Genomic DNA, 18,325 nt, shown 5'->3' on the forward strand with positions numbered 1-18,325 from the left:
GCATAAGAAGTCCTAGTGGATTTTCCGAGCAACTTGTTTTCCAACCTTTATAACCTTTCCTTCCTGTTATTGTTACCTCTAAGTTTTGATTTAAGTAATTTATTAGAAAATGCTTAAATTGAGTGAAAAATAGAAGTTGTGTGAATGCTCGGCCACTGAGTGCCTTGGTGATCTTCGAACTTGTGAGGAAGAGAAACAAAATAAAAACATCTTTGAAACCTATTAGTACATTATTGTTATCCATTACTTTATTAGTTATAAAAACATCCAAAACAATACTAAGACAATCAAAACACAAACTATGAGCAGGTAATCTACCACAGCAAACAATATGACGTGCTCAGCAAGTCTGTTGCGTGAAGTCCTTCTGCATTTAACAGACCTAGTAACACACTCTCAACCATGTTATATGTTATATCGTTTTAACATGGTAAAAGAAGGAAATATTTCTCCATTTAACATGAGTTTTTCCATTTAACACGCTCTAACATGTTAAACAAAAGACCATGAATACCTACCCCTATTATTAGGTTAAATTTACGATTACGATTACTTTTACAATTTAATAATGCTTCGAAATTTAGCTGCTATAAAAAAGTATTAAAAAAATACAAAATTTTATCAGAAATATTCGAGAGGGAGACGGTACTCCCGTCTTGTAATAATAATGATAAAAATTTTTAAATTGCAGTGAAAGTATTAACAACTGGGTAAGATTTATTTTGTATAAAAAAGCCAACCATAGATTATTGGGGCCAAACTGATTTATTTAGTGCTGAATGTTAACTCCATATATTAAACACAAGAAATTTAAGAATTTTACTAAGCTCTCATTAAAATCTATTCTTAATGGAAATATTACAAAAAAAAATTACCAAATAACTACGTTGAATTAAATAAAACAGTAAGTACTTCAAATGATTATGAATAAATTTCTTATTTTAATTGATTTATAGTGAATTATTACTGAACCGGATAATATAAAGGGCTGTTTAGTTAGATCCAATTCGATAAGAAATTTTGAAACTACTGATATTGTCCGATACCTTTAATGATGTGATGAGCCCTCGTCACATAGCTTACTCATGGAGGATACTGAAGGAGGTCACAACCTAACACCGATAACGCATGTAATAAGAAGCATCGATTCCTATTGGCTGAAAGGAAATCGAAACCTTTATAAACTGCGTTCCATTTAAATACCAAAGGTAGTAAAAGGTAAGACACAACACGAATTACTTTTTATTTTTTTCACAATAATGCACTTATTAAATCACTTTTATTTCTGTTTTAGAGGGTTCGGAAAATAAAAACAAAAAAAACATGTCACCTTTCATCTGTATACCAGTAGCAACGATTATTCCCATAAATAGTTTAATTTAAAGCATTTTAAACGTATCGATTAATACCAAAATATTAACAAAAGTCATTTACCAGGAAACTATAATAAACTATTATTTGATTATCAATATTTATTTTTGAATTTGAAAAGATGATATTCCTATTTTTTGTTTTTCGACTTTTTGATTTTCTCGCAGATGCTCTCTTTCTCAGAACCGGTGTGACAAATTATTTTCCCAAGTACTTAAATTTTCTGGTCATTTTTATTTTTCCATATTCAGTGTTTAATATTTTTTCTTGTAATTTACTTCAGTAGCCATGAGCACTGTTTTTTCATATGATATTTGTAGGCCTGCTTTTTCTGCTATTATTTGTAGGATATTTATTTGACTAATAGCCTCTTCCTCTGATTCTGCCAACAGTGCGAGATCGTCGGCAAATGCCAAACAACTCTATGCTATCTTTGATTGTTTAGTTCTCTACTATGGCTCCTGAGTTATTTTTTTTCCAGAATTCCTTCATGATTTTAACCAGCCTATGTTGAAAAGTATTGGAGACAAGCCTTCGCCTTGTCTTAGCCCTGTTCTTATCTGAAAAGGTTTGCTTATAAGACCCTGAAACTTCACTTTAGATTTGATATCTGACAGAGTAAGTTTTATCAGATTTATGGTTTTCTGGTCCATACTCTTTCAGGATTTCCAGTAGGGTTTCCCACGGAATCGTAGGCCTTTTTAAAGTCAACAAAGGAAAAGTAAAGATTTTTCGCTGTGGTAGTGTAATATTTTATGAGCAGTTTAAGGCTTAAAATTTGCTCCTGACAGGACCTTTCTTGTCTAAATCACCCTTGGTACTCTCCTATTTTGTGATCTATTTGTAATTCCAATCTATTTAGCAGGACTTTAGAGAACATCTTATATGTAACTGATAGTAGTGAAATTCCTCTATAGTTATTAACATTGGTTTTGGATCCCTTTTTATGTAAAGGATTTATTGAGGCGGTTTTCCATTCTTCTGGTATTTATTCTTTCTCCCAAACTTTCATAAGCATTTCCATGAATTTCCTTCAGAACTCGTCACTCCTCAACTTCCACATTTCTTCCAGGAAGGGCTTCTTCACCAGAGGCCTTATTATTTTTAATTGATTTTATTACTTCCTCTATTTCTTCTTCATCTGGTGGGTCTGACTCTATGTTTTGTGGGGTGTTTTTCTATATCACCAATTTCTCTGATTATCAATATTTATTTTTGAATTTGAACAGTTGATATTCCTATTTTTTGTTTTTTGACTTTCATTTTCGCTTCAGGATTGTAAACCTTAATGCTTAATTAATTATACTAGTATACATAGTAGTAACTGTAAATTAATTAATAGAATGCCATAACTTAATGAAATAAAATTATATCCATTATGATTAAAAATTGAATTTAAAAATTTTGTTTTTCTTCTTTCGGCTCTAAAGACGAATGAAGCTGTCCTTGGCCTACTCAACAACCGCCATGTCTTGCAAGGTTTACAGAGATCCTCTGTTGCCGAAGATCCTGCCCTGCCCCATTCCTCCTTCGGCGTCTTCACCACACCATCGCAGACATTCATGAACAACCTACAGTCCTCTCTTTCGTTCCGTAACCTCATAACATAGCCAAGTCATCCTAATCATTCCATTTTGATAAAAGATGAAATATTGATGTCTGAGCAGTTCCCTGTTTTATCTTTATCACTAATATTTTTTTAAATCATGTAAGGCTCCTTTCAAAACTAGGAGATTGATTAGTTTATTACTAAGGGTTTATATTTCTGAACGATATATAAGAGTAGCCGTCTTATAATGTTCTTGTTCAGAATAAACTTGATGGTAAGGTTTTACAACTTAACATTCAATTACATCACCACCCTTGAGGAATGGTTTCAAAACTGGAGAATTAAAAGTTTCTAACCACCCAAACCCACTTGTTTCTAACCTACCTTCTCCTTCATTGCCTGATAAACCTCCTAGGCGTTTGAAAAGAAGATGGCATCGAGATCTTCTCCTCTAGAAATGTTGGAATCCTATCGTATAAAAGATAGAATCTATATATAATATAGATTCTCCACATGTATATACCATGTCATTGTATAACTAACATCAACTTTACTAGTTGTATACATTTTGAATACTGCTTATTCCAGTTGTAAATAAATAAATTAGGAAAACCAAAAATCAACTTTCAATTAGTCTGAATGTGGAGAAATATGCTCTTACCACGATTATTCTTCTCACCTCTTCTTCCTCAATGAAATTATCGTTAATAATTATGCCAAGGTAAAGAAATTTCTGACCATTTCAAAACTATATGGCCTATTTCATTAAAACTCTGGTTCTAACTGTGTTGTTTCTTAATCTATCTCTCATTAATATGAAGGCCATTCTTCTTTGCTTCTACATCCAGTATTTTAAAGGGGATTCTTATGCTCTGAAGGGTCTCAAAATGATGAATTTCATTTGCATAGGCTAGAACTTCGGTAATCCGTGTAAATAATGTCCCTTTCGATTCATTTATATAGAACAGGTTGACAATTTATTGAAAAAGAATTAAAAACTAGTCATATTTACAACGATGGAATCCTATCCAGCGTTTAACCATCGACAAATGTCGATTATATCTGTGCATATCGAAACTACTGCCTTGATTCTAAACTGAACCTGGCTATTTTAGACTGAAGGATAATAAAATACTTTTTTTGGGGTACGGGAATTGGAGTGAAATTGAAATGCATTAATTTTTCAAGTTACTCGACATCTACTTACTTTGTTCAAATTGACTCTCTTATAAATAAATAAAGCTTTTATCAGAAGCAAAAATGTTTTTGGTTATTTAGTCTCTTTCCATTTTTATTTCAAAACATATAAAGGGATCTTATGATATATTAGAAATCAGAACACATAAATACATCGATACATGATCTTAAAATAGATAGCATTTTCATTTTCTTCATCTCAAAAAACAAATAAATGAATCCTAATATATTTTTTCGTGAGGCGGGGAGGAAATTTCGATCTTTGATACACAAATTTTAATACAGAAGTTCGAGTAAAAATTATTAATAACTGTATCTGAACTACTCACAACTACACCTCTAACTAATAGTTGAGATTTATAGTTGCAACTCCATTTTCCAACCACTTGCGGACTGCTGGAGTATCGAAAAGGGTTATATTCGCAAATACTTTTCAACTACTTGTATCTGCACACTTCTTGTGTTTGCACAGCAGTGGTATTTATGACTACTGGATTCATTATAATTTAATAGGATGCGTTTTGACAGTGCAATATCAATATTAAATCAGAGTGAGCATTCCCAGTTAAACTATAATGAACTAGTAAGTACTACACATTGATAATTAGATAACTAATATCTTAAGGATATTGTAGGTATAGTGTTATACCCTGTTATAAAAACATTTTATTCATCTGACTATTATTTATATCCTGACCAGCAAAAAAGAGTTTATATTTCGATACATGTAACAAATTTAAGTTAAAAGAAACAGGTTAGAAAGCTAAATATTTTTGGTTTTTAACTTGACTTTAAAACGGAGTTATGGATGACAATTGAATACAATCAATAAAACAAAACCAAAATAAATAAAAATATTTTATACAATCATCTATTAAATGTTTATCCAGAATATTTCTTTGTAAAGTCCAGCAATAGTCCGCCATTATGACTATCCTTCTGGCCTTAATAATTCTTTTCCGTTATCTTCTGAAATGTTGGATGAGTTGTCTCCAAACCCATAGGGAAAGGTTCACACCATCTCATTGGCAAACAAAAAGCCTACGCCCTCGTGGAATCGAGTATCGACAAGGCTTAACAACACTCAAACTTGAAAGTACCAAAGTAAAGAGTACCAAGTACTTATACCGTTGTCCAGGTTACTTTACTAAATATGCTTGATAAGCTTTTGTAACGATGCTGTTTTTATTTCTTCGTTTTTTGTTTACAGAATATTCTCTATAAGTAGTAAATTTATCGGAATCGTTAACATCAATAGTAATAGTGATCGTTAAAACAAGATTTAAACGAACTACTCATTTTTCCTAGATAAGTAGTGTAAGAGGTAGAAAATAACAACGAATTTCATTGACTGACCCAAACATCTTTCTTACGTTTAGTAGCCGATACAGTAACAAATGTCATAACAATAAAACCAGGTGTATTAAGGATTATTAATCCTTATTATAATATGCATGAGTAAAAATGGGAAGAGATTAAATAACCAAATAAATGAAACGCTTGAAGTAAATACAAAGACTGATCTATTTACGGAGCCACTCCATCTATATATTTATATACAGTTGGTCAGCAGTTCTATTCCATCAGTTGATATAGACTTGTCAGGTGGCAGTCCGTCCCTATCCACCCAACAGTTTACGAACAATCCTCGTAAACTCCATTATAGACAAAGGAAAAAGATATATACAAATACAATAACAGAGAAAATTCAAATCAAATAAAACTACAGAAATAGGATTCAAAATAACAGCACTCTGAGCAAAAAAAATAAAAAAATAAAATAGACAAAACAAAGAAAAAATACAATTTCACATGAATCACTGATATTTACACTCACATGTGCTTATTAACTTTCTAAAATGAAAAAATTAATGAAAATAAAAACTTCACAACTTTACAATATTGTCCTCCAGAAGGGATCGCGAACACTGAGATTGCGTCTAGTAACTCTTTTGCGTTTCTCCTTCTCAATTTTGTCTCTGACTTTGGCCCACATCTTCCTCCGTGCCATAAAATTAACGGCAATATTACTATCCTCAGTCGCTGTATTTTGGTAATTCCTCCGAAGTCCTCGCAGTCCAATCTCAAAAGGAGACAACCTCGTGACCGAGTGTATGGAATGATTATCTGCTACGATCGCTCGTTCCATCGCTTCGTCCGGCTGACTGATATAATGGTTATAATATAATGGATTTCTAACTGATATACCCACAGGTATATAACTGAGGTTACTGTGGAGTCTTTCAATACCTCCTCGGCTCTTTGGATGTCCTGGGGTGTTAAGGTGCCACACAACTTCCAAGATTTTCATCTCTTCCCTTATACTTGCGTTGTCAAACTCTCTTCCTCTGTCTGACGAGATTCTATCCGGTATGCCGTAAAACTAGAACCACGTGCATAGAGCTCTTAACACTGCCTCTACTGACCTCTCTTTCACTGGGTACGCCATAGCTAGTTTGATAAATATGTTCTGTCGCCCAAAGACGCGGAATTTTGTCCTACAACACTGCATTTCCTAAGTATAGAAGATAGGTTTGTCCGGCCTTCGGTGCATCCTAGTGCTCTGCAGAGTTGGTTCTTCCTGAGACTAGGCTAGGACCAAATAGTCACAATAGTACTGCTGCCGTATTTTTCATGCTTTATTTTTAGTAGCCCCGAGGTTCTGGTTTTCCATATGATTTGCCGACGTTTATCATTGATGATTTCATCAATTTCTTCCATTTCTTCATCTTCGGATGTCTCTCACCTGTTTTCCGATTCTTCTGAGCCTGGTTGTTTGTTGGAATTACATCCGACCCTGTACTTGGATCATCTCCATCATCTCGCTGAGTTTATTTGCGATTCTTGCATTCTTGAGAACGACCCTGTTTTGATTTAATGCGACTGATTTTCATGACAATTATAACGGCTTGTCTGACGATTCCATTTAAAAAAAAATGGATGATAAGAAAACAACAATAAATTTTTTTTTCTGAAAAAAAATTTACTCCGGTATGTAAAGTTCCCGGGTTTCGACACTAGTGAGACGTTTGAGAACACAAATACTAAAAAAAGAGAAAAGGGAGAGAGAAATGACCAACTCGGTTGTTACTCCAAGACTAACTTTTATTGTGCCTAGCTCGTCTATATATACATTTGAATCAGCTGATCAACTTGATCAGCCGATATGAGTTGTACAGCTGCCTGTAACTTATATATATTATTGAGTGAGTCAGAAAAAAGAAAAAAACCGAAGAAATAAAAATAACATTGGTACAAAAGCTTATCAAGCATATTTTGTAAAATACCTTGAACAACGGAATAAGTACTTGGTACTCTTTCAAGTTGTTAAGCCTCTTCGATACTTGATTCCTACCTCCTACATACTTTCTCATTATTCGTTCCTTTCTCACTGACAGATTATTTAAAGTAAACCACAATGGTTCCTATTCCTCCCTCTTCTTTCAGTCCGCTGGTGTTCCTCAGGGTAGTATCCTCGGTCCCATCCTCTACACAATCTATACAGCAGACATCCCAACCAATCCTAACACAATCCTCACCACGTATGCCGATGACACATGTGTGCTCGCTGTTAATAATAACCCTTTAATTGCATCCCAAACTCTTGAAACCCATATCACAGCCCTCAAAGAATAGTGTCGTAATTGGAGGATTAAAATAAATTCCAACAAATCCCATCAAATTACTTTTACCCTACGTCGTAAACTAACTAACTGCCCTACAGTATACTTAAATAATGTTGCCCTTACCCCTGTTGAACAGATCCACTACCTTGGACTACATCAGGACAAACGACTAACGTGGAAACTGCACGTCAATTTCGACTATTACAGCACTTACTAGACAAACGGTCCAAACTTCCACATTACAAAAGACTGATTTACATGACAATTATAAGGCCTATCTGGACATACGGCGTTGAGCTTTGGGCTCCACTAAACCTTCGAACTCCTTTCGTATCCAACCGTATATAACCAATCTAGTCCGAACCAGATATCAATCCTTCCATTACAAACTCCCTAACTACTCAAACCCATTAGTTTTAATCTTGCTTCCTCTTTTATTCCGGACAATCCTCCGAGGCGTCTGAAAAGAAGATGGCCTCGAGACCTTATATTGTAAAAATGTTTTTAGAGTGCTACCATTGGGTAGTTTCTCTAGCCCTTAATAATTAAAATTTTTTTTCGTAGATAATAGAATATGACTAGCCTTTATTGTCAAAAAATCAGACAATTGGAATTTAAAGCGAATACGATATTTTTCTTCTTATTTAGAAAACTTCAGTTACCCAGAATCGACTCAGAAACAAACAGGTTCCTAAAGCCACTATTTTTTCTTAGTTTATTAAGCATAAGTTACACTAAACAATCTACACACACATTGACTAAATGCTGCTTCACTTCTTTTAGTAAGTATTGTTAGGTAGACCAATATTCATCATAAATGGTGGACATGGTAAAATGGTAGATAGATTACTTGCTCTGTTAGGTTATGTGCTTAAAGAAATGATATTAAAATTTTAAAATGTTCTCTATCGTTATCGTGTGCGTCCTTTAGTTCTTTGAACTCTTATTTCTCCTAAATTACAAAACCATTGTCTACAAAAATTTATTGATTTAACTAAGGTTTAATTCAAAGTCACAAAAGAAGACAAGAACCACTAGACAAATATTTCATAGTGTACCACAGAAGATATCTCTACAGTTAATGTAGAGTAACTAAACTGAATTTTGATTTGAATCAAAATGAACAAACTATTAATACTTGTAGTAATATAAAAAAAAATTGTAGATATAGGAAATATATTTAGACACTGAATGATAATTGACTTTGATAGCGAGATAAAGATTAATTTTTAATCGGAGATCAGTCATAGTGATTACATAATAATCAAGGTGAACAAATAAAAATTGTTCTTATTCTAAAAATGCTATAAAAAAAACAACGAGTATATTTATTGAAACATAACTTCCCATTTCATTTCGATATTAGCATTTCAATTACTGTTCTTCTTCAACCAAGGATTCGAAGTATTCTTTGATGTACTAAGGATCTTTTCTGCTTATTATCAATACTTATAAGCGCGAGTTTCTTATACCAACAGTATCCGTAAGATATTAGTTATCTAATTATCAATGTATTGTACTTACTAGTTCATTATAGTTTAACGGGGCATGCTCACTTTGATTTAATATTGATGTCGCACTGTCAAATCAGAATGAACACATCCTATAAAATTGTAATGAATCCAGTTCTCATAAATAGCTCTGTTGTGCAAAAAGAAGTTCAACTATAAGTAGCTGGAAAGTATTTGCAAATACAGCTACTTTCGATACTTAGTAGTTGGCGTCTCGCAACTCCTTGTAATAGTTGGAAAAAGGAGTTGTAACTAGTAGTTGGAGGTGTATTTACAAGTGGCTAAGATTCACAACTACAGCTATTCAGAATTTTTACACGAACTTCTGTATAAAATGTTTGTACAAATCGATATTTCCTCCCCGTCTCACGAAAAAAAAAAATAGGATCCATTTGTATGTTTTTTGAGAGGATGAAAATGAAAATGGTGTCGATTTTAAGATTATGATTCGATGTATTTACCTATTCTGATGAATTCATGAAGGATCCCTTTATATGTTTTTCTAGATCTATAAAATAAAAATGATATCGATTTATTTCAACTTTATTAATTTCTAACATATAGGTGTTCCATAATATGTTTTAGGAGATGCAGAAAATGTAAATGCTATCAATTTTAAGATCGCGCATCAATTTATTTTAACTGTTCTGAAACCTAACATATTAGAGTCCCTTCATATGTTTTTGGAGATGCAGCAAATGAAAATGCAATTGATTTAATGATCGCACGCTCCCGTATCAATTTATTTTAGATTTAGGATTTCTAACATATTAGGGTTCCTCCATTTGTTTATGGAGATACAGTCAATGCAAATTCTATCTAAATTATGCTATATATAATTCTAAATTTTATGATCCCACGCGGGTGTATCAATTTATTTTAGATTTAGGATTTCTAACATATTAGGGTTCCTCCATTTGTTTATGGAGATACAGTCAATGCAAATTCTATCTAAATTATGCTATATATAATTCTAAATTTTATGATCCCACGCGGGTGTATTAATTTATTTTAGATTTAGACTCATCGTTATTGTTTATACTAGGTTATGTCAGCTGATATGATAGTAATAAATAAAATTAGAAAAATTGTTGATAACAGAAAGAGATATTAATTATTGTAATAAAAAAGTAAATAAAGCAAATTTGTTATAAATATATTCGTATATGATGTTTTTCTTTAAGTAATCCAATATTTCGGGAATGTGTCCTATATTCGTTCAATAAAGTTTCCAAATGATATGGGGTTCCGGTGTCTATCTAATGCTTGTAGCGAGAGGAACAAGCAGTTGAGCTCCCATCCACCAGAGCGCAGCACCTCGAGCCTCACCGAAGCTCTCAAATTTATATAATATTTTCTTTTATAAAAACATATTATTATTTGTACGTATTATTAATTTATATATATACTACTGAGAAATGTCAATAAAATGATAAATAAACTATGGCAAAATAACGCACGAAACTACCTCAAGCAAATAAGACAGCTTATCGGTCAAACCTTATACACTAGCCCAATAAATAAGGGTCTGAAAGAACGCCTAATTGACCACTGATCCTTTCGGTTTATATCCGATCCTGATTTCAAAAGAGTTGCTATTTTTGGTTCACCTTTAACATGATCTCTCTCCTCTACCAGTTATACCTTCGTAGGATCCTCCGGGCTTACATACCTCCTTCGTCTCTATCAGAATAGTATCCGGTAGGATGGAGGTACCTTCCTGCAGGACCTGGCGGCTAGCTATCCTCAAGGCTTGCATACCTCACTCGTTTCTACAGGAATAGTACCCGGTAGGACGAGGTTACCATCCTCTTAGATATAACGAATGTCACCCGTTAGTCTCATCCTATCTAATCATCTTCCTTGTCAAATACCTTACCTCTATAAACTGAACACGCATTGTCGAGGCCTTCTGGACAAGCAGAATCAGAAGAAACGAACCCACCTCGATACCTGCAATCTGTCAGTATATGTTTTAACTCTTAGTGTTACGTTACACTATCCTCGTGTTGGTTTAGATATTTCTGACAGCGACAAGTATACTTGGGTATACACTCGACTAATACACACTCGAGTGTGTCGCAGATAAGTCATTACTACTTCATATCTTCTGGAATTTTAGATTGGTGACTTCCATGGAAGTTGTGTACTTTTAATCTCTCTGTATTTTTTTTTCTGTTGTGTTGGTTCAAATTGCCTACCGTTTATTTGTGTTGTCATCAGAGCATAAAGGTCGTTGTGGAGGCAATCTATGCAACAGTTTATATTTTGTTTCAGTTTTTTCAATTAGTTGCTAGCAAGCTCTATTGCATTCATCTTCCTCAAGGTGAGCACACACGATCTCTCCATTTGGAAAGTGTTAAAAATATTATTTTCCAATTACACCATTCATTTGTAGGAACAAAGCCATTTTGATCTCCCTTCTCCTATTATAACCTGTCTATGATACCACAAAGGTTAAATACAGTAACATTAATAATAAGGTATTTGGCATATATAAATTTAATTAACTACACAATATTATTTAATTAACTCATTATATATATATTTTTTTTTAAACTTATTTATTGATATTTACAACTGTACATAAATATATCAAGTAAATTTGAGGAAATCATAATGGTATGGTACAAGCATGTAGAGAAACTACCCAATGGTAGCACTCTAAAAACATTTTTACAATATAAGGTCTCGAGGCCATCTTCTTTTCAGACGCCTCGGAGGATTTTCCGGAATAAAAGAGGAAGCAAGATTAGAAACTAATGGGTTTGAGCGGTTAGGGAGTTTGTAATGGAAGGATTGATATATGGTTCGGGCTAGATCGGTTACAAATGGAACATTAAGGTCTTTGTGGATGATTTTATTTGTGACAATGTAGGGAGCATTTAGGATCTTACGAAATTATATGAATTAACATTGATTTTTTTAATTTTATAACCAAAAACTCATAACCATGAGCAAAAATGTGTTGGTAAACTTGTACTTTACTTTTTGTTATTCCTAATTTAGAGTGAACTTTAAACATTCTGAACCAAAATTTTTTTTACATAAGTATTAGAATAACTTTTGTTGAGCAATTTGTTTCATTATGTACTCATTAAAATGTCTTAAATTAAAACATTATAAAAAATTGTGAGAGCTTTTTCGACCCCAGATCAGACGTATGTTAATGCTGAAATGTTTGGATTTTTTTTTAGTGTATTTTTCACCAATCGATATATGGGGGGTTTATAACTCGTTGGCAGGTTTTGTTCTTGTGGAACAAGAACGTCAATATAATAAAGAATTGAATTTTTTAAAAATAGAATTCAGTGATATTTATGGGAAAATAAAATATATAAATAAAAATTTAATTACTGTGAACGCTATTTTTTTTTTATTGATATTTACAACTGTAAATAATTAATAAAATATAGAACATGTAAATTTGGTATGCGTTATATTACAATATCATGATAAAGACATTTGGAGAATCGACTACCCATTGATAGAATTTCAACTACATTTCTAAAGTCAAAGATCTCGAGGCCATCTTCTTGAATTTTAATTTAAATTAACAAAAGGTCCAGATAAGAGAAACAGAATTCAATATTTGCCAGAATAATAAAATACGATAAAAAAGGAGAAATTAGATGGTTTGTATTTTATTTTGGCTTTAATATGTCAAAATTTCCGATTCTAAAGTTGTTCCGATCCTTATTTTTACATGTTTATATAAGTCCGCTTTCCTCATGAATGCTGAAGATTAAAGTTAAACCGTTGAGTAAAACTCTGCGCCAACGTTGATGTAGCGGTAGTTCGAGCTGAAGACCTGCCAGTACTCGGTTTCTGCCGAACTCGAGCCCCAAGAAGACAGCATTCTAGGGAACAGGCTCATTATGCGGATGGTGCAAACTTTGCGGGGGATCAGTGGCTCTGACATGGGAGTGATAACCTCGAAGCGACTATATGCAACCCAACTTGCTACGTTAATTAGCTCTATGTCGGCCCCCCAGTGACGGCATGCCAGGGTTTTACGTCATCAACAGGTCCTTTTACACTTGACATGTTTATACGCCCCTCAGTCCTTGTAGTGGTCTATAGCTAACGAACCGTTCAATCCCAGGCAAAATGCCTCCGATAATAGCCGCTGTCAAAGACCCATATCATGAATTTGTCTGGACAAACAGGGCAATCATACAATTTTATATTGTTTTATATTATCGTATTCCGCCTTTCCTATGTATATGTTTAATGTTTATTATAAACCAATCAATTTTTTTTTCGTACAGAATAAGAATGAAAAATCGTTGATGGTATTTTATACAACTGTATTAAAAAATACTAAAAAAACAAATGAATCTTCAAGATAATAAAGTTTGTCAAACAAATTTTATTTAAGAAAAATTAAGTCAGATTCGTCTTTAGCGTATTTTGTAACTCCTAAATAATAATTTACGTATAAAACAAAAATTAAAAATTTTTGAATTTGCTTTTTGGAGGCTATATTTTTTATTTGCCAATGTCCCGTGTTAAGGTGTAACGTTCATAACTCCCAACAATTCTATCTGTTGGAAAGTTGAAATGTTACTCTTTCAACCCATACCAATATCGTTTACATTTTGTGCTTTTATACGGGAGAAAATGTAGTTTCAAACACAGAAAAACTTCTGAAGCATTTTATTTTATATCTTCGGTTCTACTTTGTTTACGTAGGTCCTGTTTGTAACATTTTGTGCTATTTAGATGGCTCTAAACCTCCTCCAATTTTCGTTTAGATTAGTGGAGTCGTGTTGAGGCTACACGGTCGGGTAAGGGTCAAGTTTTTATTCTGTAGGGCTATCGCGAACTAAAGTTAACTCCGGATTTGAACAGGAACCGTTGAAATTATGAGTTTGCTAAGGTGGCTTAACTACTTCTGCTATAATCGGCCTCTAGTGGGTTATTTATAACTCAAAGTTGTTCGGAAAATAATTTGAAAAGCCCCATCTCTAATCCGGAGGGCCTCTATTTATTAATGAACCCGGGACTCTCACTTGGTTGAAATTACTAATCTAAGTATTTTGTTTGCGTAACCTCCTATAGAATAAAATATTGATTAACACGTACAAATGTAAATACGAGAAATTGTATAAATGTGCTCAACCCTTCTTTTACTCTCCACCGCATTAGAAATTTTCATTTAAGTAAATAAATGGATATAATATTTTATAACAAAAAAAAGTACACATCCGTTTATTATAAGTCGTTTTTACCATCGAATAACTATTTTTAATTTTTACAACTGGAAAGAGTAATATTGTTCATTGTTTAGGACTGAACTTAGATAAAAGAATGACCTCGAAACTTTAATAATAGAATAAGGCTATTGTCCTCTATCGGTTATAAAGGATCGACTTCAACAATTAGACTCATAAAGCTGAAAAGATACATAAAAAAAAATACGTGAACCTGCCTACTGTATAAGATTCGAACGAATTGTTGACCAACTCATACTTTACCACAGACGTATAACCACCACTAACATGAATGAAAACACCCAACAAAGGATGAAAATCTTCCATACTTTCCATTGATTTCGTTTATTTCCATACCGATATTTTTGAGGTTAGGAGTAGATATTGATGGGACTTACCTCCCTTCCCAACTTTAACCAAAGGAAGACCTCATTTAATAGGTCAGTTTTATTGACTGCTGTGGGTTAACATTCAGGTAAAAATTTATGGCTATTTATACAATTGAAGGGTTTGCATATAAAAAGAAGTAGGTCCATTGTGATGGATTGACGACTTTTTTGAGGGAATTTGTGTTGAAGAAATAAATCTTTAATTTTGTAACAAAACTTTGTAATTTTAGTAATAGTTCTCATTTTATTCAACCGATGAAATTATCGGACTCTTTCACTTATAGTTAGTTATAAGAAAATAAAATATTAAAATGGTAATTTTTTTTTCCAGAAATCATTTTCTTAAACGTAGGTTAAACAATTTATAATTCAATTTAAGTGTGAAAAAAATATGTAATTCTAATAATTTAAATCATTTAACATCGTCTATAGCTGCATTATTGACTGCAAATATTGTCCTAATACATAGATGGTTGAAAAAATCGATTAAAAACTATTTTTTACATCACTCAGAATGTTTAATTTTCATAATTATAGTTTTTGATAAATACGAAAACTTGTTTTTTTTTTTTTTCTTTTCTCTTTACAGCAAACCCTTCAATTTCTGCCTCTAATTCTTCGATATTTATTTATTAAGTAGTATGTTAGAATGTACTGGTTCTTTAAATTAAATAGTTTCATCGGCATTCAACTATTTTTGATAAAAGTAGTATATATATATTGTAGAAAGATATCTCTATATTCTTCACAAGTAATTATTTTTGTTCTGTATTTTATTTCCAATACTTTTTGTCCAACTTCGAGGAAGGAACAGCTAAAAACTTTGTGAAAGATTACCTTCGACTCGTCTAAGAGGTTGTCCAAAGTTTTAACCACGTCAAAGAAGATTCCAGAAACTAGATTAGTTCGAAAAATGGCAGAGCATTTCTAAGACAATTTGACGATAAGATCAGATCTGAGTAATTTGCTGAGCTCTATCAATGATATAATATGTCGTTTTTTGACTATTATAAAACAGATAAGTGACTAAGAACATTAGATAAGTGAAATTATCGCAGCTGTCTGCAAAAATGAGATTCTGTATTGAAGAATGAAGGTATGGTCAAATTAATTTTGAACTTTAGAAAATTAAATCTTATGCCTGCTAATTTGGGTGTGAAAGGGTGTAAATCTATAATTTACCATTTTTTACGTTTATGTATGGTCAAATTAATTTTGAACTTTAGAAAATTAAATCTTATGCCTGCTAATTTGGGTGTGAAAGGGTGTAAATGTATAATTTACCATTTTTTACGTTTATATCTCCAAAACTAAGAAGTTTATTGAAAACATTAGTCTTAATTAATTAATTTATATTACATTTACCACCAATATGGTTATGTAACTTATGTTTTTAAACCATCTAAATAAAGTACAATTAATTTCCTATAAAAGTGGTCATATAACTTTTTCTTTTCTTAGGGGAGAAATAGGGCTTGTCAATTGCTAACCTCTGAAATGTTGGATATTGTTATAAAAAATAACTGGCTTCATATCTCAAAAACTACTGTATTAAGAAAAAAAAGTTATGTAAACACTTTAATAGGCAATGTAATATACTTTAATTTTGTATACAAAACATGTTACCAAATCCAATACTTTTCTAGGTACAAATATAATGATAAACCTGATAATACGTCTGTATTATAATTAATTATACTTACATTGTTAAGAACAAATTATTCAAAAAGCCTCTTAGTTTTTGTGGTAGAACCGAAAAAACTGATGAATTAGACGATTTTTTATACTACCATTCCTCTCATATCAGAACCCGACGCACTGATAAATGGAACTTTTAAGGATATAATACTTTTTATTTTTTGAATGTTTGAGTTCGACTGTTTTTTTTCTTCTTTTTTTGTGTTACTTGACTAGACTAATGGTAAACCAATAATATCTGTATTAATTATTATTTCTATTCTATACAGCAATCTATTCCCTGTTTTATAAAAAAAAAAATCTCATCTTGTTATTAATAAGCTCATATAAATACTATTTATTTATATTCAAACCTCAGCTAATTATCTCATTGTATACCTTCAAGAATCAACGGTAGAAAAAGATTATATCTCACCTGATTTATGTAACAAATACGTAATGCAATTTACTATTTCATGTTTTGTTTTCTGTTTTAGAGGGAACTGGAAAAAAAAATTCAGGAAACTAAAGGAGGTATAAATATAGTAAGTGAAAAGGTTTACGGTGAATATTTACGAGTTGTTTAATTTTTACATTTGTGAATCTTAGTAGAAAAAAATAAAGGTAAGTAAAAAATAATAATAATTTTTACATCTGAAACAAAGAAAGTAACAATTTAAGAAGAATGGATGAATCACGAAAAATTTGAATTTTAATGCTTATTTATTCCTATTTTAGATAGCCAAACTCAATTTTTAACTTCCAAAAACTAGTAAATTTTTAGGTTTAGAAAAAAAAAATTGGTACTTAGAAAGGAGTGTTTGAAATATTCTTCAAAACTAATAACTCTTTTTTTCCTGGATTGTTATCCCTCCTCCCCCCCCCCGAAAGCCCTTCATCCACTGATGTTTTCAACTGCCCCTGTTGAAGAATGGCTAATCACTCACTAATTTACATTATTATTCGATGAAACTCAATTAATTAATTAATAACTTATATGTAACTGTTCATTAAAATTATTATTTTCAGTGTAAGTAAATAAGGTAGTTAATTTTAGAGCACTTTATACTAAAACTCTAGAAAATTATGCTTCTTTTGCCAGAGTTTGGAGATTGGTCTAGATAGGCTGGATCAAAAATGTAATATATAATTGAAATAAAATGGTCTATAAATTATTTAAACGTAATGTATTAGAAAGATTGAAAAAATAATAATGAGACATAACGTAATAAAATACTAAGAAAAGTTTGCGAGACCAAATAGGATTTGAACCAAACATTTTAGGTTTCAACCTTCCTAAATATAAAAGTTATGGTATAGCATTATTCCATAAATTAAAATTTTCTTTTTCCTGAGGTGAGTGTGCGCCTTCAGGAAACGCCAATAAAAGATTATTTGTTAGTAAATATTATATTTGCCTGACCTCTTTCCAAGAAAATTATTTCTTAATATTTGGCTATAACATTTAATTAGACTTGGTTCAACATTGATTTATAATAATCTATTTATGTATCTTAATAGGTTTACATAAAACCAAATTGTTTATTACCATATATCACACATGTTTTTCCTCATTTTTTTAGAAATATAATTTATAAGTTGAAGTCAATATATATTCTTATTGCAAATAAAAAAAGTGTGTGTTTCAACACATTTATTACTTTAATATTTCCATTGCTTCTTGAGAAAAATGTTTTTATAATTGTACTAAGGACTAAAAAAGTAAGGGTTGTTACTTTCATAATTATTATGATTAGTGAAACGTGCATGTAGTGAAAATATAAAAAAA

At 31.8% G+C, this 18,325-nt stretch overlaps 1 protein-coding gene across 1 annotated transcript in view; it reads right to left on the bottom strand.

Annotated features, from left to right (window-relative positions):
- LOC106683973 (lysophosphatidylserine lipase ABHD12) overlaps positions 1-18,325 on the bottom strand; it is an 83,524-nt gene that overhangs the window by 65,005 nt on the left and 194 nt on the right. The window lies entirely within an intron of this gene.

The sequence above is a fragment of the Halyomorpha halys genome, unplaced genomic scaffold (genome assembly GCF_000696795.3).
Source record: "Halyomorpha halys isolate HHAL.00 unplaced genomic scaffold, Hhal_1.1 Scaffold532.1, whole genome shotgun sequence".
Taxonomy (NCBI): domain Eukaryota; kingdom Metazoa; phylum Arthropoda; class Insecta; order Hemiptera; family Pentatomidae; genus Halyomorpha; species Halyomorpha halys.